This window comes from Brachyhypopomus gauderio, chromosome 6 (assembly GCF_052324685.1).
Source record: "Brachyhypopomus gauderio isolate BG-103 chromosome 6, BGAUD_0.2, whole genome shotgun sequence".
Taxonomy (NCBI): domain Eukaryota; kingdom Metazoa; phylum Chordata; class Actinopteri; order Gymnotiformes; family Hypopomidae; genus Brachyhypopomus; species Brachyhypopomus gauderio.
In genome coordinates this window covers 26,001,077-26,027,171 of record NC_135216.1, presented here as the reverse complement: position 1 = coordinate 26,027,171, position 26,095 = coordinate 26,001,077, and the positions used below count along the sequence as shown (strand labels likewise).

Genomic DNA, 26,095 nt, shown 5'->3' with positions numbered 1-26,095 from the left:
TGGGCTCCATACATTGGGTCACTCATAGGCGAGACACTGTGTGTCCGTTCCGGTTTTAAAAATGGCCCGCTACATTCTTGGGACTTGGTCAAAGGCACCACAAAGGGCTGCTGGGACACGAACCCTGAAATGTAACTGACTGATAAACAGACGCCTGAACCCAACTGCAAAGCGGAGCCATTTTTCTCCTTTGATCCAGCATTTTAAAACAAAATATTGTTTTTCTTTCCCCCGTGAGCATGTTAGCTATTTCCGACCCAGAACATAATTACAGGAGATAATGATGATGTGCCCTCGAAAGAAAAACAGCAGTCACAAGTGGAGAGTGCTCTGGCCGGCCCGGCGGAGAGTGCCCTAACTAACCCACAGGTGCGGCGCCACAGCCACGATGTCCGCTCAAGTGCCGTGTTTTCAGCAGAAAAACAAAACTCTCCTCATCCAGCCACACAATACAATGCTGCTGTGAAGAGCCTCTTCACAATTAGCTTAACCCCCCCCACCCCCCATTCATGAGAGAGCCCATCTCATCTGGACGGGCTGGGCGTAATGACGGAGCTTTGAGTCCCGCCCCTGCCCTGAGCGACCTGCACATTGAGTCGCTGCTTCACCAGACAGGTGATCAGTCCCATGATGCTTCCTGCCAACCGCGAACGCTCTGCCTGGAGCGAGAAGATGTGAGGAGCAAGCGTGATCGGGACCAGGAGATGAACTCAAACCAGACTGCTGGTTAAGTATTTAATTTATGGACGTGCACTGAGAACATTGACTGAGTTCAAAAGAAGATACTGGCCCGGGCACAGCTCCGCCCCCAAAAAGACCACAAGAGGATTAAAGAGCAAGGATGATGTGGACAGAAGGCTGACCTCGCCGGCCGACCTCACCGATATGCGGGGACGTCTCGGAGGTCAGGGGTGCAGTGCCTGCTTCTCCAGCACCTCATCCAGGCAGCTTGGAAGCTCCAAACACCATCAGCATGACTCAGATATAGTTCCATATATGGCTCTGCAGTTCTAGATATGGTTCCACAGTTCTAGATATGGTTCTGTGGTTCTAGAAATGACCAATATCTTTTCCATCGTTAAATACTTTTTACTGAAGGCATTCTGTGAGACACACTCCGTGAGACACACTCTGTGAGACACATTCCGTGAGGCACATTCCGTGAGGCACATTCCGTGAGACACATTCAGTGAGAGACAATCCATGAGATGCACTCAGTGAGACACACAATGAGAAAAAAGCAGCACATAATGCAAACAGAGAGGCAAACCCTTCCAGAAAACAAGGATAATGGATTCCCTCTAGATTCACACTTTGCCTTGATTCAGATCCAACAAATCTACTTTATCAACTTTGAAAATTATGTTGGACTCTGCTACCGACAAACTCTGTTTACATCAACAGTCTAAATCCAGTACACAACTTCATCTGTCTTTTATGAATCTAACTTTACAAATCTCACAGGAGACACAGGGGCTGGCGTATTCATGTACTCATTTTAATGTGAATAATGTATAACTACAGATGTAAAAGCTGTGAGAAAATGATGCAGCTCTACAAGAGATGATAATCAGCGTAAAGGCCTGACAGGTTGTGCCACGTGTGTAAAACGGACTAACGAACGTCTGTGCTTTGGCCAGATAAGGAAGTGTAGTCCACAAAACAAGGGGCAAATTTGAAAGCCTTGCTCATGAGAGTCAGCAGGTTTGATAGTTAGCTGGAAGGCCAGGTGGCACGTCTTGAGTACGGTATCAATCTGCTGGACGTTTGTGACGTGTGTGAATCAGTCAGAACTGAAGCAGAGCGGAGGAACACGTGGTCCATCCTGTCCTGCTGCTGGGCACGTGGGCACTTGGCGTGCCCCCATACCTTTCCTTTTCCACCACTGTAATTCACCAACACGTGGGACGTGGAACACGTGGAACGCGTGGGACGTCAGGCATGGTGCGATTGTGCATTCACTAAACTGCGGCAAATCGCCATGCAACCAATTTACTCAAGCAGCCAAATTATAGCTGGGGGACTTTTATGGCGCAAAATCATGGTTTTATTTCAGAGCCCTGAGCGTTAATTCACTCCAGTCAAACCACATATTGCAGCAGGCTCGGGCAGAAATGGTGGTGTGGTTTTCAGAAAGGCTGTCAGGTCATGAAGCCCCGCTCCATGACATCAAAGCGAACAGCTGACATTCCAGACACTCACCTCTGAGGTAGGTCAGGTGACATTCCAGACGCTCACCTGAGGTGGGTCAGGATCCTGTGCAGGATCTGGACACAGATGACTTTGTGAAGGGCAGACATTTCTTGTGGTTCTACCTCATTAGCTCAACCCCCCCACCCCAACCTGGGTCATTGAATTAATTCATAAACACTATTCATTGTTTCCAAAACAATGACTGATTGAGTCTAGTACTGAGGCAAAGGTAGACTGGATCAGTGAGCTTCTCGGACTGGTTGAATATTGCAGCCCATACTGGCTGGCTAATTATTTTCCACTCTGCAAAGTTGGGCCTGTCTGGAGAAATCGCTGTTCCCAAAGTCCTGCTCATGTAACAACGTTGCTGGAGCCCTTTGACTCGTCTCTGTGCATGAATGAAGCGTTTGCGTCTCAGTGCCGTTAGTAAGCCACATGTATGTGAGGAACACTTTGGAAGAAATGGCGTCAAGACATAATTGGACGTGGAGAGGGGACTTGGGTGAAGAAAGACATTCGTTTTAGCAGCACATGTCTCTCAGTATTGAGCAAGAAAGGGCATCTGGGTATCTGAGTCACTGCCAGTACATTGATGTGAAACCATGAAAAGCTCCGGGTGACTAAGCAGAGAACGAGAGATGTGACACTGTTTTGGTCACCGACGGCAACTTATGATGTCAATGCTATGAAGCGACGCCTCCTTTATGCCTCAGGTTTCTCTTCTGTGCCACCATTTAGTATTGGGACTTTTCCTTTTGGGCACTGTTAACATAATAACTAACTAATTCTGGCACGTGGCCTGCACATGCTCAGTTGGTAAATCACCTTGGTTACAGAGGACAATTTGTGTCTGACAACTTTGCTGGCTATGATCTTGCATGTTCTGCCTTACAGATTTTAAGGTCCAAAAGTCTTCCATTCCCACTATTACACAAAAAAGTGTTTTGGTATTGTGTATTGTTATGATTGTCTCTATTATTAACTAAATAAATGAACCATGCAAAATTTGGGTGTTCAGGGAGGGCAGTAAAGGTCACGGCTATGTTGAATAAGACTTAGAAATACAAGCCTTTACCTATACCTACAACTATACCCATACCTATTATATACCCATACCATATACCCATACCTATAACTATACCCATACCTATTATATACCTATACCATATACCCATACCTATAACTATACCCATACCTATTATATACCTATACCATATACCCATACCTATTATATACCTATACCATATACCCATACCTATTATATACCTATACCATATACCCATACCTATAACTATACCCATACCTATTATATACCTATACCATATACCCATACCTACAACTATACCAATACCTATTATATACCTATACCATATACCCATACCTATAACTATACCCATACCTATTATATACCTATACCATATACCCATACCTATAACTATACCCATACCTATTATATACCTATACCATATACCCATACCTATTATATACCTATACCATATACCCATACCTATAACTATACCCATACCTATTATATACCTATACCATATACCCATACCTACAACTATACCCATACCTATTATATACCTATACCATATACCCATACCTATAACTATACCCATACCTATTATATACCTATACCATATACCCATACCTATTATATACCTATACCATATACCCATACCTATAACTATACCCATACCTATTATATACCTATACCATATACTCATACCTATAACTATACCCATACCTATTATATACCTATACCATATACCCATACCTATAACTATACCCATACCTATTATATACCTATACCATATACCCATACCTATTATATACCTATACCATATACCAGGTATCACCAAATGGCGGACCGCCCGAATGCCGTCTTGTCCGGACCCAATCACATTCCTGATTAACTGGATACGGACCCAAATGCCAAAAAAATTTTAACGGGAGACTATATTTTAAACCGGAGAATTTATTTTCAGACGAGTGTTACGTTCACCACCCATTTGAGTGTTACGTTCGCCCCCCCCCCCCCCCCAACAACTTTCGTTTGCCACCCCCCCCCCCCCCCCTCATCAACTTTCGTTTGCCACCCCCCTCAACAACTTTCGTTCGCCACCGCGGACCCGGACCTAAGGTCTGAGCTATCTGCCAAAAATGGACCGCGGAAAGATTTAATTGATTACCCCTGCCATATACCCATACCTATAACTATACCCATACCTATTATATACCATACTTATTATATACCTATACCTATACCCATACCTATACCATATACCCATACCTGTACCATATACCCATACCATATACCCATACCTATACCATATACCAATACCTATACCATATACCCATACCTATACCATATACCCATACCTATGCCCATGTTATTATAGAGTAACACATTTCCTTTTCCCAGACAGCCAATATCAGCTGTGCCTGGTCACTGATGGTCCACAATAACTATCAGCACACTTTCAAGGTGGATGTTTCTTATAAAGTGGCTAGTGAAAATATATTATCCTACAACACAGACGGAACAGAAACAGAGTTATATTTCCATGAAACTTCAATTCGCTTGTGCAAGTGTCTTGACCACCACTACGCAAGTACTGTTCCGCGTTTGTGATGGTCCGGAGAAAATGGCGTCGGGCAGAGAATGTATGAGAGTGAGTTTCTCTGGAGTGAGCCGACACTCGGACCAAGAGGGTTTTCTGGGGCTGGATAGGAAACGGTACAAAAATTCACCCATTCAGAGAGAAGGAGAGAAGCCAGACAAATCATTAGGGTGTAAGGCACTAGTCCATCGCCTGACAGAATGTCCTTATTAACATTTACAGCGTGTTTCAGAAGGGCCCTGTTGAATGAGAAGTGCGTCAGAACCATGGATCAGTCTCTTTGATCGGCAAAAGTGTGTTGTGACGCTCAACACCGACATGTTCTAATTCCAGCAACCCTACAAACACTCGAAGCTGTGTTTATGTGCTAACTGTAGATCGTTTCTAGCATGTGCATCTGTGTGTGTGTGTGTGTGTGTGTCTGGTCTTTGATGTGCTCTGATTTGCAGCTGAGCGAACGGGTCTGATGCCGTAGTTTCTCCACCGCTGTGTGTTATCATGTCAGCGGCTCCTCAACCCCCACGCTCTTCCTCCTGACACGAGCTCACTGTACCCAGAGACTACTGCAGGCTACTGAATGACTCGCCGATCTGTATCACCACCCCACATAGCCAGGGACTTAACAAAAATGAGAGAAGCTATTCAGACAATGCTCATTAAAAATGGATTGAATTTTGTTTTTCACTTCAGCACATTCAAAGTAAAGACCCAGTGTAATTATCTTCGGAGACGGGCTACGTCACGTGGTGGAGTGGTTAATGTTAAGCTGAGAATAATGAAAAGGTGCCATTAGAAATGCGCTCACGTGTGAAAGGGGAACAGCACACGTGAGAGTGTCCTGAACTCTTACGTGCCTCGCACTCCACCACCTCGGGTCTCCCCAAAAAGGACATTAACTTAACATCAGACGCGTTTAGGGAAGAAGCTGTTTAAACCATGGAGGCTAAGCCAACTGTGCTCAATGCAAAGTTTAATCAATGTAATTATAGCTTGAGGAATGCTGTTAATTTAATAGCGTGTATTAGCAAGCTTTTATTGTTGTTCGCAACTGTTTTTTTGGCTTGGAACTGTAAAACTTCTGCCGCAGAAAAATCACGGTTTTGCCTAGGACTAAAATGACAGGACTGCTCTGGTCATAATTACATTATTGTACCTCCCCCCACTGAAGTGAAATGTGGAGAATGCGACTGTAATTCCAGCCTAAAAGCTACCGCGTGCGTTTCAGTGAACCCTCACACTCTCTCATCATGCCATGCTGAGTTAAGATTACTGAAGTTTGGGCTGGATAGTTCTAAATCTTCCGTTTCCAAGTGCATGTGCTTAAAATGCTCAGCACAAACCATTTGCACATGATAATGAACAGAAACACTGAAGAAAAACACTTTTTATATGCGCATATGTGATTAGAAGATACTTCTGTGGTCTTTGATGTGAGTTTTGTTGGTAGTTCTGGCTTGGGCTACCAGAACCGGATGATGATGATGATGATGATGATGATGATGATTTGAATAAGAAGACAAAATGAACATTACTGTATATTACAGCTCAAGTGCAAGTCTCAGTGCTTCGGACATGACAGATATCGTTCGGATCGGCTGATTGGCTGGTCGGCTGGTCTGGGGTCACCACCCTTCCCTCCACCCCTTTCCCGCCTTGACATTTACAGATGTGGTACTTGGTGATGACCGGGAGCGCTCTCCGTGCTGGTCTGTCATGGCAACGGCTGTGACATCACAGACTTGCATCTGAGCACTTCAAGAATGAACAAAGAACAAATTGTAGAGTTTTAATTGATTTCTTGCAGAATTTAATTCCTGAGAAGAGTGGATGGAAAACCTTTTAATTGTAACCTTACATCATAAAGATGTCTCAGGTGTCGTATCTCGTCTCAGAAATGTGCGAGAGCTGGTTTAAGTCCACGTGTTTCAGTCCGAATGTCATAATGATCTACGATGTGATGATCATGTGAGGCCATGATACTTTATCATGATCATCACATCATCTGTGACTACCTGCTTTGGTCGCTAGGATGAAATGGTGCAGAATCCAGTGCACAAGCTCACTGAACTGAGCTCAAACAAAGATGACAGGAAAGGGTTAATCTTTGATTAAAATGGTTGAAGGAGTGACTGCAAAACCACAGAAAGGGAAAGATCTCAGAGATGTGCTGGAGATCTGCTTTGTGCAGGAAGGTGATCCCCTCCACCCCACACACACCATCGGCTCCATCTCCAGACTCATCCCCCATACCCACCCCCCCAGACACACACACACCCCCACCCCTTGGTAAGGCATGGTCCAATTCCATGAATGGTCCTCAATTTTTGAAAGCTTAAATCACCGTGTACTTGAATGTGTTTTAATGGTTTCTTGGCTCTGAGTTGTACTGAATTGGGTTCAAAGAAGATGATCTCAGATCTGTGTAGGACAGCAGTCTCCATTACAGGTACTGGAAACACTGCTAAACAACACTCTCTTGAGAAGTGAACCTTTTTGTCGGTTTAGTTTTTTAAAAGGTGTGACCTTTTCCCATCTAATTTACTTTCACTTCTCCCAGAGCCGTGCGACCAGGGTCCTGTTCTGTGGCGGAGGACCGGTCCTGGTGGTGCCACCAGTGTTGTCTCAGAAACACGGTTCTGGGTTTGTGTCAGGAAAGACATTACACCGATCCCGACTGTTTGTTTTAGAGCAAATGCCGGTGTAATCCCCTGCTCTGCAGCATGAGAAGGCTGGCGTTAGTCCCTGCCTGGTTTAGCGCCGCTGCTGGGATCACTTGTGTGTGACTGTGCTGTGGACAAAGCGGGGGGGTTACCTGGGGGCCCGGTCGCGATCCGCACCCTACGCAACAGCGCTCAGCACGGAGGCGGTGCCACGCAATAACGACCTCGTCGACGACCCTGGAAGGATCAAAGCTGGACAGAAATGCCAGAACGACAGACGAAAATATGAAATAATACAAACAGTTGCCAACATCATGCATAACAGGCATGACACGGCTCTGCTTTGTGCAGTCTTCCCCTCATATCTGTGCCGGGTTACATGCTATTCATGGTAATGGAGAGGGCTGTTCTCCAGAAGAAGACAGGCTTTTCTGACAGTCTGATAAAGAGTACAAGCAGACCCTTACTTTACACGGCACAAAGTAACCTTATGATGGTAGACAGTCCTAACGGAGGTCTGGGATTCAGTGAGGTATCACGGTGACATCAGACAGCAGCGATATCTCACATACAGCTTTCATTAGTTGTCTGCTCCTAAAAACGGCATTCGGTCCTTTGAATGTACTGAGGTGTGAACAAAAGCTGAAATTCTTTATATTTTTAACATTCGTATGTGTCAGTATGATCCCATATCTTAAAACGATGGTCTTTTAATCCCCAATATAGCAACACGCTCACGCTCGTTTGTTTATATCTGAGGCGTAACCCGAGCGTTCGCTGTCATCTCTCCCACTTGCTGGATTACGTTTGTTTCCCCAGTATTTATGATTCTGTCTCCTCTCTGATTCAGACTCTGCCAGTCTGGCAGTGTTATCTACTCTACTGCCTTGCAGAGCGATATTCTACCCACTCATATAAACACTGGCAGGTGCTTTAACCCCTTCAATCTGGGCTCTCGGTGTGTTTTCATCGCTCAAAACATGTACGACACACACGCAATAACACATGACAAACTCATAACCTTCACCATGACAGATGACAGTTTTGCCAATTTGTGATTTTATACACAGATCAGAAACTGCCATGCACTTTTGACCCATCCATGCAATGAGAACACACACACACACACACACACACACACACACACACACACACACACACACACACACACTAGTGAGCTGTGAGTACAGAACTAGCCCCAGCACCTGGAGAGCAGTTGGGGTTAAGTGTCTTGCTCACCAGCACTTCAGTCATGGCCTACCTGGGAATCGAACCCAAAACCCTCCGATCGCAAGACTGGCTAGAGAGGGCGCACTCAACCAAAGCCGCAGGTTTCTCTCCCCTCAGAGTACAATCAAGAGTACAATGAATTCCGCAGGGTGAGGTTAATCCCGCAGGGTGAGGCTAATCCCGCAGGGTGAGGTTAATCCCGCAGGGTGAGGTTAATCCCGCAGGGTGAGGCTAATCCCGCAGGGTGAGGCTAATCCCGCAGGGTGAGGTTAATCCCGCAGGGTGAGGTTAATCCCGCAGGGTGAGGCTAATCCCGCAGGGTGAGGTTAATCCCGCAGGGTGAGGCTAATTCTACAGGGTGAGGCTAATCCCGCAGGGTGAGGCTAATCCCGCAGGGTGAGGTTAATCCCGCAGGGTGAGGTTAATCCCGCAGGGTGAGGCTAATTCTACAGGGTGAGGTTAATCCCGCAGGGTGAGGCTAATCCCGCAGGGTGAGGTTAATCCCGCAGGGTGAGGTTAATCCCGCAGGGTGACCGTTGAAAGTCCATTTTTCTTCACGTTGTTGCTTTTGCCCCTTTGCTATGGGCCGACCTCTGAGCGCAAGGGTGGGCTGCTGCAAACAGCGTCCGGCGTGATCGCCACATTTTCATTCTGACACATCTGGACAGGAGCAACCAAACATCGGAGTCACGAGCACATAAGCACATGAGTAACGTATCTGGCATCAGGTATAACTCATGCTTCCCAAACCATGTCAAGTCAGAAACAGGCTTGCTAGCTGCTAAAGGGTCTTACTTTCTGATGTTAGTGCTTAAAGCAGCTGTGTGATTGAAGATGATTTATGCAGTGAATATTGCATGCTAACGGGTACCGTGTTGGCCCAATCCATACACAACAACATGAGTCACCGTAAGTGTAACCACTCCCACTGTTCATGTGAATTTAAGCTGTGGTGGGCGGGGCCAGGACAAGCCGGCTGAAGTGAATGTCAGGCCCCATGGTTCAGACTGTTGTAGCAGGCCTGGCTTATTATTAGACCATTACAAGATAAAGGTAGCCTCCTGCTGGGTGCCCTAGATGCAATTACAACTAATTAACATGGATTATTATTGAGGTTCTTACAAGACACATATAGTCTGATCCTGATCTCTGGTCTGATGTACCCTGTACACACTGGTCTGGTTTACCCCTACACACTGGTCTGGTTTACTCCCTACACGCTGGTTTGATTTATCCTGTACACACTGGTCTGGTTTACCCCTACACACTGGTCTGGTTTACCCCTACACACTGGTCTGGTTTACCCCTAAACACTGGTCTGGTTTACCCCCTAAACACTGGTCTGGTTTACCCCTACACACTGCTTTGGTTTACCCCCTAAACACTGGTCTGGTTTACCCCCTAAACACTGGTCTGGTTTACCCCTACACACTGCTTTGGTTTACCCCCTAAACACTGTCCGGTTTACCCCCTAAACACTGGTCTGGTTTACCCCTAAACACTGGTCTGGTTTACCCCCTAAACACTGGTCTGGTTTACCCCTAAACACTGGTCTGGTTTACCCCTACACACTGGTCTGGTTTACCCCTAAACACTGGTCTGGTTTACCCCCTAAACACTGGTCTGGTTTACCCCCTAAACACTGGTCTGGTTTACCCCCTAAACACTGGTCTGGTTTACCCTTACACACTGCTTTGGTTTACCCCCTAAACACTGGTCCGGTTTACCCCCTAAACACTGGTCTGGTTTACCCCTAAACACTGGTCTGGTTTACCCCCTAAACACTGGTCTGGTTTACCCCCTAAACACTGGTCTGGTTTACCCCTAAACACTGGGTCTGGTTTACCCCCTAAACACTGGTCTGGTTAACCCCTAAACACTGGTCTGGTTTACCCCTACACACTGCTTTGGTTTACCCCTAAACACTGGTCTGGTTTACCCCTACACACTGGTCTGGTTTACCCCCTACACACTGCTTTGGTTTACCCCCTAAACACTGGTCTGGTTTACCCCCTAAACACTGGTCTGGTTTACCCCCTACACACTGCTTTGGTTTACCCCCTAAACACTGGTCTGGTTTACCCCCTAAACACTGGTCTGGTTTACCCCTACACACTGGTCTGGTTTACCCCTAAACACTGGTCTGGTTTACCCCCTAAACACTGCGTCTGGTTTACCCCCTAAACACTGGTCCGGTTTACCCCTAAACACTGGTCTGGTTTACCCCCTAAACACTGGTCTGGTTTACCCCTACACACTGCTTTGGTTTACCCCTACACACTGGTCTGGTTTACCCCCTAAACACTGGTCCGGTTTACCCCTACACACTGGTCTGGTTTACCCCTACACACTGTTTGGTTTACCCCTAAACACTGGTCTGGTTTACCCCCTAAACACTGGTCTGGTTTACCCCTACACACTGGTCTGGTTTACCCCCTAAACACTGGTCTGGTTTACCCCCTAAACACTGGTCTGGTTTACCCCTAAACACTGGTCTGGTTTACCCCCTACACACTGGTCTGGTTTACCCCCTAAACACTGGTCTGGTTTACCCCCTAAACACTGGTCCGGTTTACCCCTAAACACTGGTCTGGTTTACCCCTTAAACACTGGTCTGGTTTACCCCTACACACTGGTCTGGTTTACCCCCTAAACACTGGTCTGGTTTACCCCTACACACTGGTCTGGTTTACCCCCTAAACACTGGTCTGGTTTACCCCTACACACTGGTCTGGTTTACCCCTACACACTGCTTTGGTTTACCCTGCCCACACTGAGGTGCTGTGGAGATTCTGCTCCATCTAACCAACCCAGAAGTAGCACACTAGAACCTTTTATGAAAGTGATCTCCTTTGGCGTTTCTAGATTAAAAGTCACAGAGTTTGTTTGCTATTGACGGACAGCAGTAGGAGTCCCTTAACAAATGAAGTTAGCTTTGATTAGCCAGTGGGAAATCCCTATCAGTTGTACTGGTGCCATGTTAATCTGATCTGGAACATCTAATGCATCTAATCCCAAAAGGGGCCAATCCCAAAAGGGGTCAACCTCAAACCAGACAGTGGGACAGTCTCATAAAGTCTCCTAAAATACTTGGCACAGCAGGTGCACGGAGGTTTAGACATAATGACACGATGTGGGACGTGGCGGCAGAGGCCTGTTATAGCGTGAGGCCTGTTATAGCATCAGGTCTGTTTATTGTCATCTCTGGTAATTAGGTGGGACATGGCCCCACAGTCCGGAGAGTGAGAGGGAAAGAGAGAGAAAGAGGGAATGAGCAAGGGGTAAAGAGAGAGAGAGAGAGAGAGAGAGATGGAGCAAGAGAGAGGGGGAGATGGAGTGAGAGGTCGTGGGGTACAGAGGGACAGTGGAAATAGAGGAGGACCAGAAATGAGCCACACTTATTCATAAAGAGAACATGCACCTTATAAATAACAATAACACAGCATTGCAAACCACAAAATCATATTGTAAAAAAAAAAAGAAGCCATTGTGACGTTAATCATCTTGTACCATCTCATCTCGCAGGTACAACATCAGAGACAAAGTTATGAACCATCAGCCTGTTCTCCGAACTGGGCACAAGAGCCCGGGTTGGCCCGCCAGAGTCCGGAGCGAACCCGCCCGTGTTAACACCTGCAGGGAGAGAGCTCTCTCTGCGGCACCCTGCCCTGATTCAGCAGCCCGCCCCACACACTCCGTGCAGCTTCCAGAGTGTCGTGGCTTTTAATTTAACGCTTGTGCACGGAGCAGCAAAAACGTTCTCCAGCTGCTCCGCTTCACAGAGCAAAACCAACCAGCAGCAGATTAAAATGATCAAGGAGAACAGACTGTGGCCCCCGCGGTGGTTCACGTACCGGAAACCCCCAACAGTATTAGAAGACCCACAAACGAAGGAAGACTCCATTTCAGGCCTGTCGCAGGGGGGCCACCCGACCCAACAACTTTCCCATGCACTTCAGGAATGGTATGGCCTTACTTCATCACGTGCAATCAAGCGATTTATTCACTTACATACAATGACATGCAACAACAAAACAGCCAAACATTAAAACCACAAACCCACCGAACCATCGATCATCCTTAATTCTGTCGTCATGCTTGAAGAGCCACAAAATGAAGAAGCTCATGTATCTTCGAGCTCAGACGGTTGTGGCAACGTGGACGCTCATGTGCACATGCGGCCGTCGTACGCCCGGGGAAGGCGATGCCGCTTCCTTCCAGCCGGAGTGCAAACACATGCAGACGGGCAGGAGTGAAGTGGGGGTAATGGAGCTACTAATGTTTAATATCCCAGAGCAACACCATAGCAGTAAACCTACAACCCATATCAACTCATTACATGCTCTCGTCCTGCTCAGCGAGCGTACAGAATTCTGGGTAAATAAGTACTTGTTTCATGGAAGTGCTACACCAACAGAACGCCACATCTCCCCAGTGGAGCCTGGGGTCACGGGGGCTGTATGCACACGACGGTCTCGGGTCACGGGGGCTGTATGCACACGACGGTCTCTTACGGTTTGATTTTCGAGAGGCGAGGTTGGCAGGATCAGATTGAACAACGGCTGAAGCCTTCAGGCTCTCACACCGACGGTCTTTTTACAAAAGCCGCTGGTCCTTGACTATGTGCATGAATGGCATTCAACTGACCTTAAGCTGAGCTACTGTATAATTCAGAAGATAAATGAGGTTTCACACGACTGAAGCTGTTCTTTGAATGACAAACAAAATCAAACTGCTCCACAAGCTTACAGAAGCTTCTTTGCCCTGAACTACTGCAGTTGCCTTATGTTCGTACCTTCTATGAATCTTCTTCCTCTCTGAAGGTCCTCGATATGTCTGCTGTGTTCTTTATGAACTCTGTGCTTGTGTCAGTATGCTGCATTATTATAGCAACACTTCCATCCTTCGCAATATGGATGTCACAGAAGGGTGCAATATACAAAATCTCACTTTGTGTGTGTGTATGTGTGTGTGTGTGTGTGTGTGTGTGTGTGTGTGTGTGTGTGCTGTAAACATACTGACCAGATCTCAGACATTCCAGAGGAGCCCTGTGGGTGTTTTGATGAATCACAATATTCATATGACTCATCAATTTTGTGTCATTTTGTTCAAAAATATTTAATTGCGGTCTTTGGTAGTGTCACATCAAGGGCTTAACATTGTATTTTAACATGTATTCAGTGCCTATGGCAATATGCACCTGTATTTGTTAAAGCTATACATTCTGGTCAAAATCGTGCAGGTGCATTGATTTGGGCAGAAAACCCCAGTAAGCCTTTTGGCTTCAGTAAACAGTGTCTGAGAATCTCCAGTTTTGCCTCTAACCTACTGAAAACTCGATCTGAGACGTTGGGGAACTGGAGTGTGTGTGTGTGTGTGGGGGGGGGGGGGGGGGGGTGCGCACTATGCACCTCTAACGCGTTTATGCCTTCGTGTTTGAGGGTTTATATGGAGCAGGCGGAACAGAGAGGTGACAACCTGCTGTTTGTTTACACAAGTGGTCAGGTCTGAGGGTCCGGGTGTTAGGGCTTAACACGGATGACATATGGGTCCTCATCAGAAAGCCTGAGCGCTGTTGGAAACTCGGTTCAGCAAAAATATCTCAGTGAAGCTGCCACTTACAGCTGCGTCATGGCTAAACAGACACACTCTACATCTCATCGAGCACCCACCACTCCGTTCAGAGATGAAACACAGCGGGATTCATTCACAGAACATTTTAAGATAATCAAAGGTAAAATCTAATCACGTTTGTTCACATGTGTCTTGTTTTCACTGCAATATCCAGATCCCCAGCGTAGAGAAGCAGCACACTGTTATGTCACACTGTTACATAAACACCTCACAAAAGCTGTTGCAAATGAAACTCCTGTGAGGAGAATGGTGTCCAGTGGGGGCGGAGCATTCCACGCATCATGTCCATTAGGGGCGGAGCATTTAATGCATCATGTCCAATAGGGGTGGGGCATTCCAAGCATCATGTCCAGTATGGGCGGAGCATTCCATGCGTCATGTCCAGTAGGGGCGGAGCATTCCATGCATAATGGCACAGCCTGGTGCAGGCTGTGTGGACTGTCACTTTGTGGACTCTTGAACACCGCACGGTTCCCAGCTGAAGTGACAGTGCGGTAGGAAAAGCACTCAGCGGGCCGGGCCTGTGATCTGGGCTTTCAGGCTGCAGAGAAGCACTTAACACGCTAGCAAACACCACTTCATCCTGCTTTAATCTTCAAGTCTCATAGCCCACCTCATCCATCCAGGGAAGGGGGGGGGGGGGTGTAGCCGGGAAAACGCAATGTTATTTTTTCTTCTGCCTTGATCAAAACACACACGGCTACCAGTTAACGGATGTCTTTTATATAAAGTTGATGAGATTTTGATGGTGTGGATGGTACCGTGTTATGACAAGAGAGCCCAAGCTGCATGTAATTAAAAGTGTGTCTGGGATCCTAGTTGGGCTTTGGCTATCCGTGCATGTGATCACTCATAGCTCGAATCTCGAGACTGGAGAATGCGATTATTCGCCATCTAAGCAGAAAAGAGCAAATGGATTCAGGGATTTGATGGTGGTTGACTGTTGTCATTCGAGCAGGGACAAATGATGTCAAGGCAGCGGATGGAGAGTATGAAGAATGAGGGTTCACAGAGCAGGACGAGGACTCATGCTGACAGAAGAACCTGCTGTGGATATGGCTACACTGGGGGAAAACGACAAAATCAAGGTGCAGGGAGGATTCTGCATACCGGGAGGGGTTTGCTGAGGATTTGCTGATTTCGAATCTAAATTTAGATTGAGTGTGTTTACTGACACAAATTATTTATCCAAGCCTCACATCCCTTACCTGACCTTTGACCTGCACACACGTCATCACAGGAAATAATGGTTGTACGCAGAGTAGATTTTAGCAAAAGAAGAACATGTACTTTTTTCTTGGGTTTCTTTTTTCCTCAAAAACAATATTTAGACCAAAAACTAAATCAACCTCCCCAATGTTCCAGGTCCAAGTTTGATGATATAGGGAGAATATCATACAGCATTATAAAACAATAAACATGCTGCATTATCCTGGTTTATACTCCTGGAGGAAGTTAGGGAATAAACTGCAAACTAAGTTTTGCAATTGCGATTGCAGTATTGTTTCGAAATAAATCACAATGAGACCCCCCCCCCCCCCCCACATGCACACACACACACACACAACATTTTAGCCTTTTGGATATGACTACTCAAACATTATTTAGCTAGATAAGTTTAAGACTAAAATCTCCAACTTTCATAACATTTGTTTACAGGAAGTCTTTTTCTACGTGACATCAAAGTTCAGAGGTCACACAAAGCAAATGCATTCTAAATTTTCCATGAAAGAACAATGACACGGGTCATCTCGTGTCACAGGAACTGCAAAACGAAGACAGGGAGGGAGAAACCTGCCTGCAACCTCACCCTTCAGAGATATCTAACCAGCACTCCAAATATTTATAAAGCACTTATAAAAAAAAACAGGGAATAATTAGAAAGACAGAAGAAAGCCCTCAAGTTCACCAGGGTCAATAAATATTGGGATATAGCAAATCCATTTGATTATAACAGGACTGATGACAGATGTTACATGACCTCAGACTCATGGGAACCAGGGTCAGAACCAACATCATTCTTTGTGTGCAAGGTTTTCCACGTAACTCAATCATGTTCCACTGTTCTCCCAATTTAGTGTGAACGGCAAGCAGAAGGAGTCACAAATAAAAAGTCAACACCTCAGTGAACACCTCAGTGAACACCTCAGTGAACACCTCAGTGAACACCTCAGTCAACACCTCAGTGAACACCTCAGTGAACACCTCAGTCAACACCTCAGTGAACACCTCAGTCAACACCTCAGTCAACACCTCAGTGAACACCTCAGTCAACACCTCAGTCAACACCTCAGTCAACACCTCAGTCAACACCTCAGTCAACACCCTCAGTCAACACCTCAGTGAACACCTCAGGCAACACCTCAGTGAACACCTCAGTCAACACCTCAGTCAACACCTCAGTCAACACCTCAGTCAAAACCTCAGTCAACACCTCAGTCAACACCTCAGTCAACACCTCAGTCAACACCTCAGTGAACACCTCAGTGAACACCTCAGTCAAAACCTCAGTCAACACCTCAGTCAACACCTCAGTCAACACCTCTGACTCTGTGTCTGAGACATGACTGTAATCTCACAATGCAAATATCATCATCTACACCATTGACTGGTAGCATGGAACAAGCATGAAAGCAGCCTTTCAAGGGGTACGCTGACATGGGATTAGATTAGGGACACAGGTTAGAGATTAGATTGGGGACACAGGTTAGGGATTAGATTAGGGAGACAGGTTAGGGATAAGATTGGGGACACAGACTCCATCTGTCATTGCATCTCCGCAGACAGTTTTACTCATCCATTCAAGTGGCTGCATTTCTATACAGAAGGTTGTATAATATACAATAATTATTCACAGTGTAAAAATAAACCATGAAACAGATCATGTGCTTTCAGTTAAAAAGCACTTAGTACAGGATGTGACAAGCCCTGTGTCACTCAGTCAAATGGAGAAGACATAACAGTCAGTGACAGCGCCATCTGTTGACTCAAATTATACAAACTGAAAAGCTCTGAGGAGTCTGCGAACTACTAATCTTCTGCAAGTTTGTCCTTGGTTTGTGTAGGAACCAGCAATGCTAGAACAATAACGAAACCAGTGCACTCCAAACTGTACCCAAACGCCACGCACCATAGAAGTCTCCAACGGATCAAAAGGAAGCGTCTAGTGAAAGTGCCTTGATTAAAAGTGTGTGATGCGTAATGTTAGAGTCCATCTGTACTGTTATGGTTGTGTGTGGTTGTGCCAGTTCTTCTGTGCATTACTGATGCAGAGGTATAGACTTCTAACAGCATATTTTTCAGGTTTAGCTTTGGTAATGATGCTGGCTGGACTTCAGATGTGAAGCGTGTCTCTAAACCTTCAAGCACAGGATGGGTCCTTCTTCCGTCACCTCCTGATGGCTCCTGGTCCAGCCTGGGCCGCGTCAACATCCTGATGGGTGGTGTGCAGCCCCTACACAGCGGACGGCTCGACCGTAATGCAATTTACAGGTAGGTGTCAGGGGCTGTTGGGACAGGGCACGTGTGTTAGTCGGGGATTTATTAACCGATACCAGACTGCCATCTAACTGTTTTGTGTACGTTGACAGATTTAATCAACTCAGAGCTAATCCGTTTAACACCATCACGTCGAAAACGGGCCTTAATTGCCCATAGACCTGGAGCTGAAGAAACAGAGAAGTCGATGCTAATTCAGTAGGCAGCGTGTAAGTGTTTCCTATAGCTCCCATGCTAGGTCTTGGCCCTGGGGCTCATGGGAGAGTGTATGGAGACCACATAAATGTACAGCACATGCAGCACCTCATCAGCTCATAATATGAGTGCTATCACACGTGTGAATGTCAAAGCTATTCTATAAAGTGCTTGTTAGCCCAAATGACAAATCACAAATCTAATATGTGTCTGCTGTCATTACCTCTTAAATATCACAATGCACAGGGTGCACGAAACGCCATATATAAACGAAATTAGAAGGTTGGTCGTGAGGAGAGCTCTTCTACAGGGTGGATAAAGACAGACCTGTGCAATAAGAACATGCGTGCTGGCGTGTATGTGCGTGTATTAGTGCACGTTCATGTGCGTAGCGGGCCGTTCACCCATATCATCTCCATGGTGTTTCTACTCCAGCAGAAGTAGGTATTGATAAAAAGCTATTGTTAGTGTGTGAGTGCCTGCTCTATCTCGAGTTCTGGCTTCAGGCCCTTCGCGCCTCTGTGCCGACTCTGCAGTCATTACCCACAGTTCAGCTGGAGCAGGTGTGGCTACGATGCTGTGACGCTAACACACTGCAATCCACTTTACCTCACACAATCAGCTCAGTGCGCCTCCAGAACCCCTTCGTGTCGCCATTACAGTACAACTTACTGTATATTTGGATGAAACATACTTTCGTATTGAGAACAGCTTGTCCAGTAGCATGGATGATGTTAATGATAAAACCACATATATTCTGCATCCTCGCTTTCTTCCCTTATCTAGATCTATTTTCCATGACTGTCAGCGCATTACACACTACAGCCACCTCTGCGTGTGTATGAGCATGTACACCACAGTCTTGCTCGTGAACACATACTACTGACTCTTAAGATGCCTCATAACTGATAACAAACGCCGTGAGAGTGTGTGTGTGGGTGGGGGATGTGAGGTGTGTGTGTTGTTCCTTCGGCTTGTGAACGCTTTAACCAGCAGCCCAGTGTAACTGGGAGCCTTCCATCCCACACCAAATGCACAAGACAGCGGCCACTACAACAGAATGCAATTTAGATTAAATGAGCTTCAATCTGTTGCGTAGTGGGGTCATAGCAGTTACATAACTCTTGGCAGAGGTAACGCATAGGTGTCCCTATATTTGGATGAGAAATTCTCTGCACAAAGTCAGCTCAACAAGCCACTCAAATTCACAATGTGCACCAAGGCAGGGGAGCCAAGAATTTTAAAACAGTTTAGTTTACATCACACGAAAACCAGGGAGGCCGAAGGGTCATTTGGGATGGAGTTCATAAAAGTCTCTAAGAGAATTCCTCACCGTCCGGGACCCACCGGTCCTGTTTCATCTGTCATCCTGCCGTAATGTCACCGTTCCACCGGGGCATATAAACGCAAACGTCAGCATGTTCAGTGTCACTCTCCACTCGAAGGTGCCCAGTGTCGCTCACTCTGAAAGCTGCAGCACGCAAGAGGTTGAAGATCACAGGACAAACCACTGCCTGGTGCCAGTGGCATGCAGGCCCTCTGTAAGTTCAATCATTTATTTCTCTGTTACCTCTCAAGAACGTCCATAATAACCACGCAGAGCGATGTGGGATTTACAGTAATTTCACGTTACATTTGAATGTGAATTTTAACCTAATCAGATCAAAGAAATTATGTTTGCAATTTCCAGTTGATTCATGGATTACACTGGCTGACTGAAACCATTACATTAAAAACAAGCAAAAATGAAACAAAAACTACCACCAACCAAGCTACAATCCAAATGTTAGCTCTACATGGTCCATAGATCTGATTATCTTCAGGATTGTTAAGATATAATATTCTCATGTTTCTCACACCCAACAGAGAATAACAAGGAGTAGCATACGGATTTACATTAAACTGCATCCAGAAAGGCTTCATAATTATACCTGCATGCCAAGTACCTGAAAAACGGAAAATAAGAACAAAATTGAGTGTGATTTGAGTCAAAGTGCAGTGTGTACCAAACTTGCATAATTCATGCTTCCTCCATCACAGGATCCGCTAGCTAGCAGAGCAGCTGACTGTAGTATGATTGTTTTCCATTAAACCATTAGACTAAACAGTACTGGTTAAATAGCTAATGCTCTTATGCTCTAATGCTCTTTCTCAATAAGTCAGAATCAGTACTTCATGAAACCAAGATAAGGGAATCAGTCAGCAGAGCCACACACTGACTGTTTCTGCCGAATAGCACTGAATATATGATGATAACATGGTTTCTGGCAGGAGAGCACCCACAATCAAAAGTACACTTCCTTTTGCTGGTTTTGCTGGTTTAGCGTCATAGTATTCTGAACCAGTATAACACTGAAAATGCCTCTTCACCCTAACCCTCAGAAGACATTTCACCCTAATACTCAACTGCCACAAATCTGCACAAATGTTGTGCTGCAAACATGCAAATACGAACCTCAACTGGTAGAACCCATCAGTAAGTGTTTGGCTATCTACCATCCGATGAACCTTTGGCTATTTAACTTTCTATACAGACAAACAACTAAAATCTTATCTTTATCTATAAAGGCTTATGTTTTGTAAACAGCAAGGGTCCATTTAAAAGAAAGGCTCAGCAAAAAAACACATTTTCCACTTGCCCAATCATGTCTGGGCTCTGAATTTTGTTTCTTTTGTTTTGTTTTGAAGCTACAAAATGTAACATAGCTAAGAGGTTAGCAATGCTTTCGCCCACTGACTACCATCCTGTGAACCACTAGCAAAAATTTGTGGACATTTGTCTCCAAACATTTGGACAAGTATCAGATTCAAAATCATAATCACATTAAACATGTTAGTCTATATTTAATATATGTTTGAATCATTTCTTTCTTGCCACGTTTTCCGTCTAACTCTAGTCAGCAGCTGTGTTGAGGGCATTACAACGGAAAAGACCTTGTGAATTCGTAGACCATGTGAACTGTGATAAGACTACATTAACTGGCGATGCAACAGCTTATTACAGAGCATCGGACTCTGCACACAGAAAAACTCCCGTAGATCATTTGTCTAAACATTTTCAATGGTTTTCCGAGGAAAACATTTTTTTTTCAACCATAAAACAACTTGTGACAGGCACTTTGAACAAATAAGAAAAAAATGTGGTGATGCATGTAGGCCTATGTCCGTGATGAAAGAGTCTCATGCATAACGATGTGTCAGATCCTCAAGACTAGGCCTCCTGCAAAAGTCTGATGCTTGCACAGTGCTGCCGAGCAAAACCTGATTCTTTCTTCAAGATTGCAGCCATTACTGCTTCTATCGAGACCACACAAGGGATGTTTGTCCATTTTCATAGATAACAGTATGTCACCGTGTCAGAAACCACATAAGCAAGTTTGTGATTACTTAACAATTTCACACAGTCTGAGCCAAATGTGTGATTTTTTTTTTTGGCATGCCACTTGTAAGACGTTATGTGCTTGGCATGCAACACACTTACTTCACTTGCTACTGAAGCTTTTTCAGCGTAATGGCTCCAGTGCAAAATTCAAGAAGTAAAATCTGGACGTGAAACATATCTTGGTTGGCTATGGTTATGTTTGTCTAAGTGTGGACATGTGCACATCTGACCTTTGACCAAACTATTCTTTTAATGGTTTTAATGAAATGTAGCCTATTGCTAAGTAGATTACTGTCTTCACATATTTTGTGTAGTTTATATTTTTAATGGTTTGCGTTTTCAACTATATTTAGACAAATTAGATTCTAACCAACATAATTGTCTTGTGGTAAGCAGAATTTAGCTTTTATATTAGAATGCCAAAGGGGTTCTGAGTTTCAGCTGTAACACGTTAGGACATGTTCAACATGTTTCATGCGCATAACATTGATTTATTAACACAAAAACCCATGGCTGCATGTTTGCAACCTTTTCCCAAAGTCTTCCGTAAATTCATAATAATGCATCTTGCCGTTTTATTGACCATATTGCCAAAGGTAGTTTGCACAGAAGGAAAAAAAACGAATAATCAATATTTCTGAGGGTTAAAACCCAAGACAAGTAATCTCCCACGATGAATTCATGAAAGGGAACGGTCCAAGTTCCAAGTGCCGAGTGTGTCTCGTGCGGTCTGGCAGGTTAACAGGCGCGTCAATATCAGTTCATTGATTTGTTGTTTGAGGGACCACTCGGATTAGGAGTATCTCCACGTGCACATCCATCGCGGACGTTTATCATTCTAATGATAAGTCGTCCCAGAAAATATAACTACAAAATATTTTCTCCAGTAGCTTTATTTGTAAATGTAAATTACTAAAAAATCTTCAAAACTGCTAGAATGGGGAAAATTATAGCACAATCTACAATTTCTAACCTGAATATCCAGAATATCAGCATCACCGTGTAATAATCAGTGTTAATCCCAAACTTCTTTGTGAAAGGACTGTAGGCTGCCTGTCCTCAACTCAACTTAAATCAACGTTTATGTATATTATACTACTCCACTCGTGACCTCGTTGTTACTAGTGTATTACTGAAACCCTATGTTGTATATTTATTACATTGTTTATATGCGCTGCTTTCAGGACCACGATCCTATTTGAAGCGTAACATGAATGTGATAGAAACCGCTTCGAAACAGAAAGTTTTGTGTTGTCTTTCTTTTCTTTTCTTTCGCACTTCTGTTGAAACACTGTTAAGATTTGCATTTACCTATTTTAGCCACGGTTAATTTACCTAGAAAATGAACCTATACTAAGCGGTACACGATTATAACAGTCATTACTATTTAAACTATAGTTTCTTTCCCAAATATATTCCAAGCCATGTTATAAATAATCCAACCAAACTGTAAAATCCGGCTAAACCAACACGACTGAGTTTAACCTAAAAAGTGTTGAAACAACCGGTACCTTAAACAGCTTTTCACTCCACGCGTGTCCAAAATCTCCGCGCCACAACGGTTCATTTTAAGAAGAAACTGAATAAAAGTGGACAGTATCCCGACGTCAGATTGAGCACGTAATCCAGTTAGGATTGGAAACAGGCGCGATGAATCCGGTTGAAAATGTCATTACAGTCTTTTGATTCAGTTGTAGTAGTTTAAGTGGCTCGCGCAGATTCCTGCTGGCGCGCGATCACACCGGCACGCTCTGAAGTGTTCAAAGTGAGGCGCGAGAGCTGCGAAAGGTCTATTTGGATCCCTCTGACGTCACTTCATAGTAATATTACAACTAAAATTAAATAAAGAGGTACTACCGGAACAATACAGTAACTTTTTCCACAGAAACATTTCTGCCATTGTTAGAATGGGCTTTTGTTAAAGAAATATTTGGGCAGTTTGTTTTTTTCATTTACACAGACAGAAATCAATCAAAATCAAAGCAGACAGAAGCTGAAATACAGTTGAAGGGAAATACCTGTATGTCCACTAAGAGATTAAGCCCTACATTTATATGCAGTATAATATCTTTATGTCCACTAAGACACGAAGCCCTCCATTTGTATGTAATATTCCAAGATCACCACAGTGCAATATTCCCAATCACACCGCAACTGCATGTATTGGCGCCCCCTGTGGGTTTCTGCGTTGAATCTTAAAGCCCCAATCGTCGTTTTAAGAGCTGAAAGCCAGAACATCTGGTACTGAATTTTCAGCAAAGACACTAAACGAAGGATGTAGGTGCATACGTCCTTCTTCTGATTCTCCTACAGAAGGTCTGTAAGCAGGTGCCAAGAGCCACTAATACAATATGCATTTGGACACAAAGTTTCCATAACTGAGCTTGACAGTGTGTAGAACTGCGTTTGGAAAATGAACAGGGTCTTCTTTTGAAATCACCGGGCAAAAAGAAGCTATGAGGGCCATAACTGACCCAGGGTCAGCAGAGAAACAGCAGTAGCACGGAAGCAAACGGTTCTCTCTGGCAGGTCTGATTAAGTTCTGTGTACGTAAAAGCCTGCCGGCAGGTCTACCATTATTCCTGCTGTCCTAAACATGCCATGTAGAATGAATATGTTGCTATCCTAGCCTCAACTTCATTGACCGATTAGACATGACTGTTATACTTTCAGCTTTACATACAGCACATACAGGACATAGAACGATATGGCAAAGAACAAAAGGAATTCAAATTCTAAGAACTTGGGACCAGCAGATCTCGCTGCATTAACAGTGCTGGCTCAACCCTGCTAACACGTAGCCCTGCCCAGAAAGACTCTTTCACCACCCTAATGTTCACTGGTCAGTTCTTCTTCAACACCCCTTTTTAATGGTTGTAATGGTGAGAAGAGTTCCAGTGACTGTTACTACACAACAGCAGCATCACTGGATGCGGCCTTGTTTACCTGAAGATGTAACTTGTTCCATGTGCTGAGTTCATAGCCTGGGTGTGTAAAGTTTGTTTTTCTTCTATCCTCTGCAGTGGATGCAAAAGTGCATTTGAAAGATTAATCTGGTGTCATTCATGCTGTCATTAATTCATTTACCCCCCATTTTATGTCTGACAAGTTCTGTATAAAGAACTTTCTTTGAACTTTGCATCCTGCTAGTTTGTCTGGGCACTCTTCAGTAGAGGGTTTTCTACAAGCTCCCATTTTGGGGAAGGACTGAACAGTCTAACAGTAACAGAAAGTAATGCATACTTTAATTTAGTAATCCTTTGTATTCGATTACAGATGCATTTTTAGTAGGTAATCAGTCATCTGTACCAGAATATGTTTTTAAAGCAACCCTCTCAACCCTATACACATGTTGGAGTGTTAAACAGCTAAAAACAAGACATTAGACAGTGAGTGCTTACAAATTGCCAAATTGACATTAATACCAGTATACTGCAGTCATTGATGATTAGTGAGTCAACACCACTGAGTGGCTGGACGAGGGGAGAGGCCAGTGTATCAAGTTAAGCTGAGCACGAAGAGAGCAGAGCAGAAGCCATTTACACTAACAGTCAGACCCTGTGGGAGCACACTGCATGACTCCCGCGTTTGGTTCAATGCTGTTCATACTTTCTTATGCTCTTCAAACCTCAAGGTATATTGCAAAAGGACATGCAAGCAACAGGCAGCAGTGGTTAAAAACACCCACCCGCCCCCTTTACCTGTGAACTTTGTCCCTCAACAGAGTTCAGCAGCCTTTTCTGCAGATAAGACGCAGTAAGTCAATACCAGACACAGACCATGCAGTTTTACTCAAAACAGCTGCCCCATCCCATGAGGTAAACCGCTGAGGCTGCCTTTCTCGAGTGTACACACCACACCTCCTCCCTCCCACATGTCCACTTAGCCATTTCTTTGATATAATCAAATTAAAAAGTTGCTTCTGTGTGGGGGGGGGGGTCACTCACAAGTGTAGCCTGTAGTGGCATTTCCTGTGGACCCATCGGACACGACTCCTGAGCCACGAGTGAAAACCCACAGAGGAATCGATCCTCGTGTGGGGATATTTCAAGGGGAAGGCATGAAACCTACTATGAACATTGAGTCCTTCCTGTGTCAATGGGATTTTTGTCAGAATAGCTCTTGGGTTGAATTAGTCTTAAGACATATGACCCACCACATAAAGCCCATCTTCAAACCACGGAGGGCGAAATAAATGAATAAATATACGCACCGTGATTTGTTCCAGAGTTCATGTCTGGCACACTGATCCTGACACTCACAGCTCCTCTCCTTCTATCTCCACTGGTAGATAAAGTGTGGTCATGCCAGTCTTGGCCAAGGCCTTCCAGAGGGCTTCTTTCTTGACCCCACTGTTGGAGGTGTTTGACCCCACTGTTGGAGGAGTTTGACCCCACTGTTGAAGGTGTTTGGCCCCACTGTTGGAGGTGTTTAGCCCCACTGTTGAAGGTGTTTGGACCCACTGTTGGAGGAGCTTGACCCCACTGTTGGAGGTGTTTGGCCCCACTGTTGGAGGTGTTTGGCCCCACTGTTGGAGGAGTTTGACCCCACTGTTGGAGGTGTTTGGCCCCACTGTTGAAGGTGTTTGGACCCACTGTTGGAGGAGCTTGACCCCACTGTTGGAGGTGTTTGGCCCCACTGTTGAAGGTGTTTGGCCCCACTGTTGGAGGTGTTTGGCC

The 26,095-nt window shown here is 44.9% G+C and overlaps 1 protein-coding gene across 2 annotated transcripts in view; it reads right to left on the bottom strand.

Moving 5' to 3' along the window:
• The window catches only part of gcgra (glucagon receptor a), a 43,502-nt gene extending 20,340 nt beyond the window's left edge, over positions 1-23,162 (bottom strand). For both annotated transcript variants that reach the window (XM_077010085.1, XM_077010088.1), the window contains exon 1: positions 22,928-23,162. The gene's annotated coding sequence lies outside the window, so the exon portion shown is untranslated. The remainder of the gene's footprint in view (positions 1-22,927) is intronic.
• Positions 23,163-26,095: the final 2,933 nt, after the last annotated feature.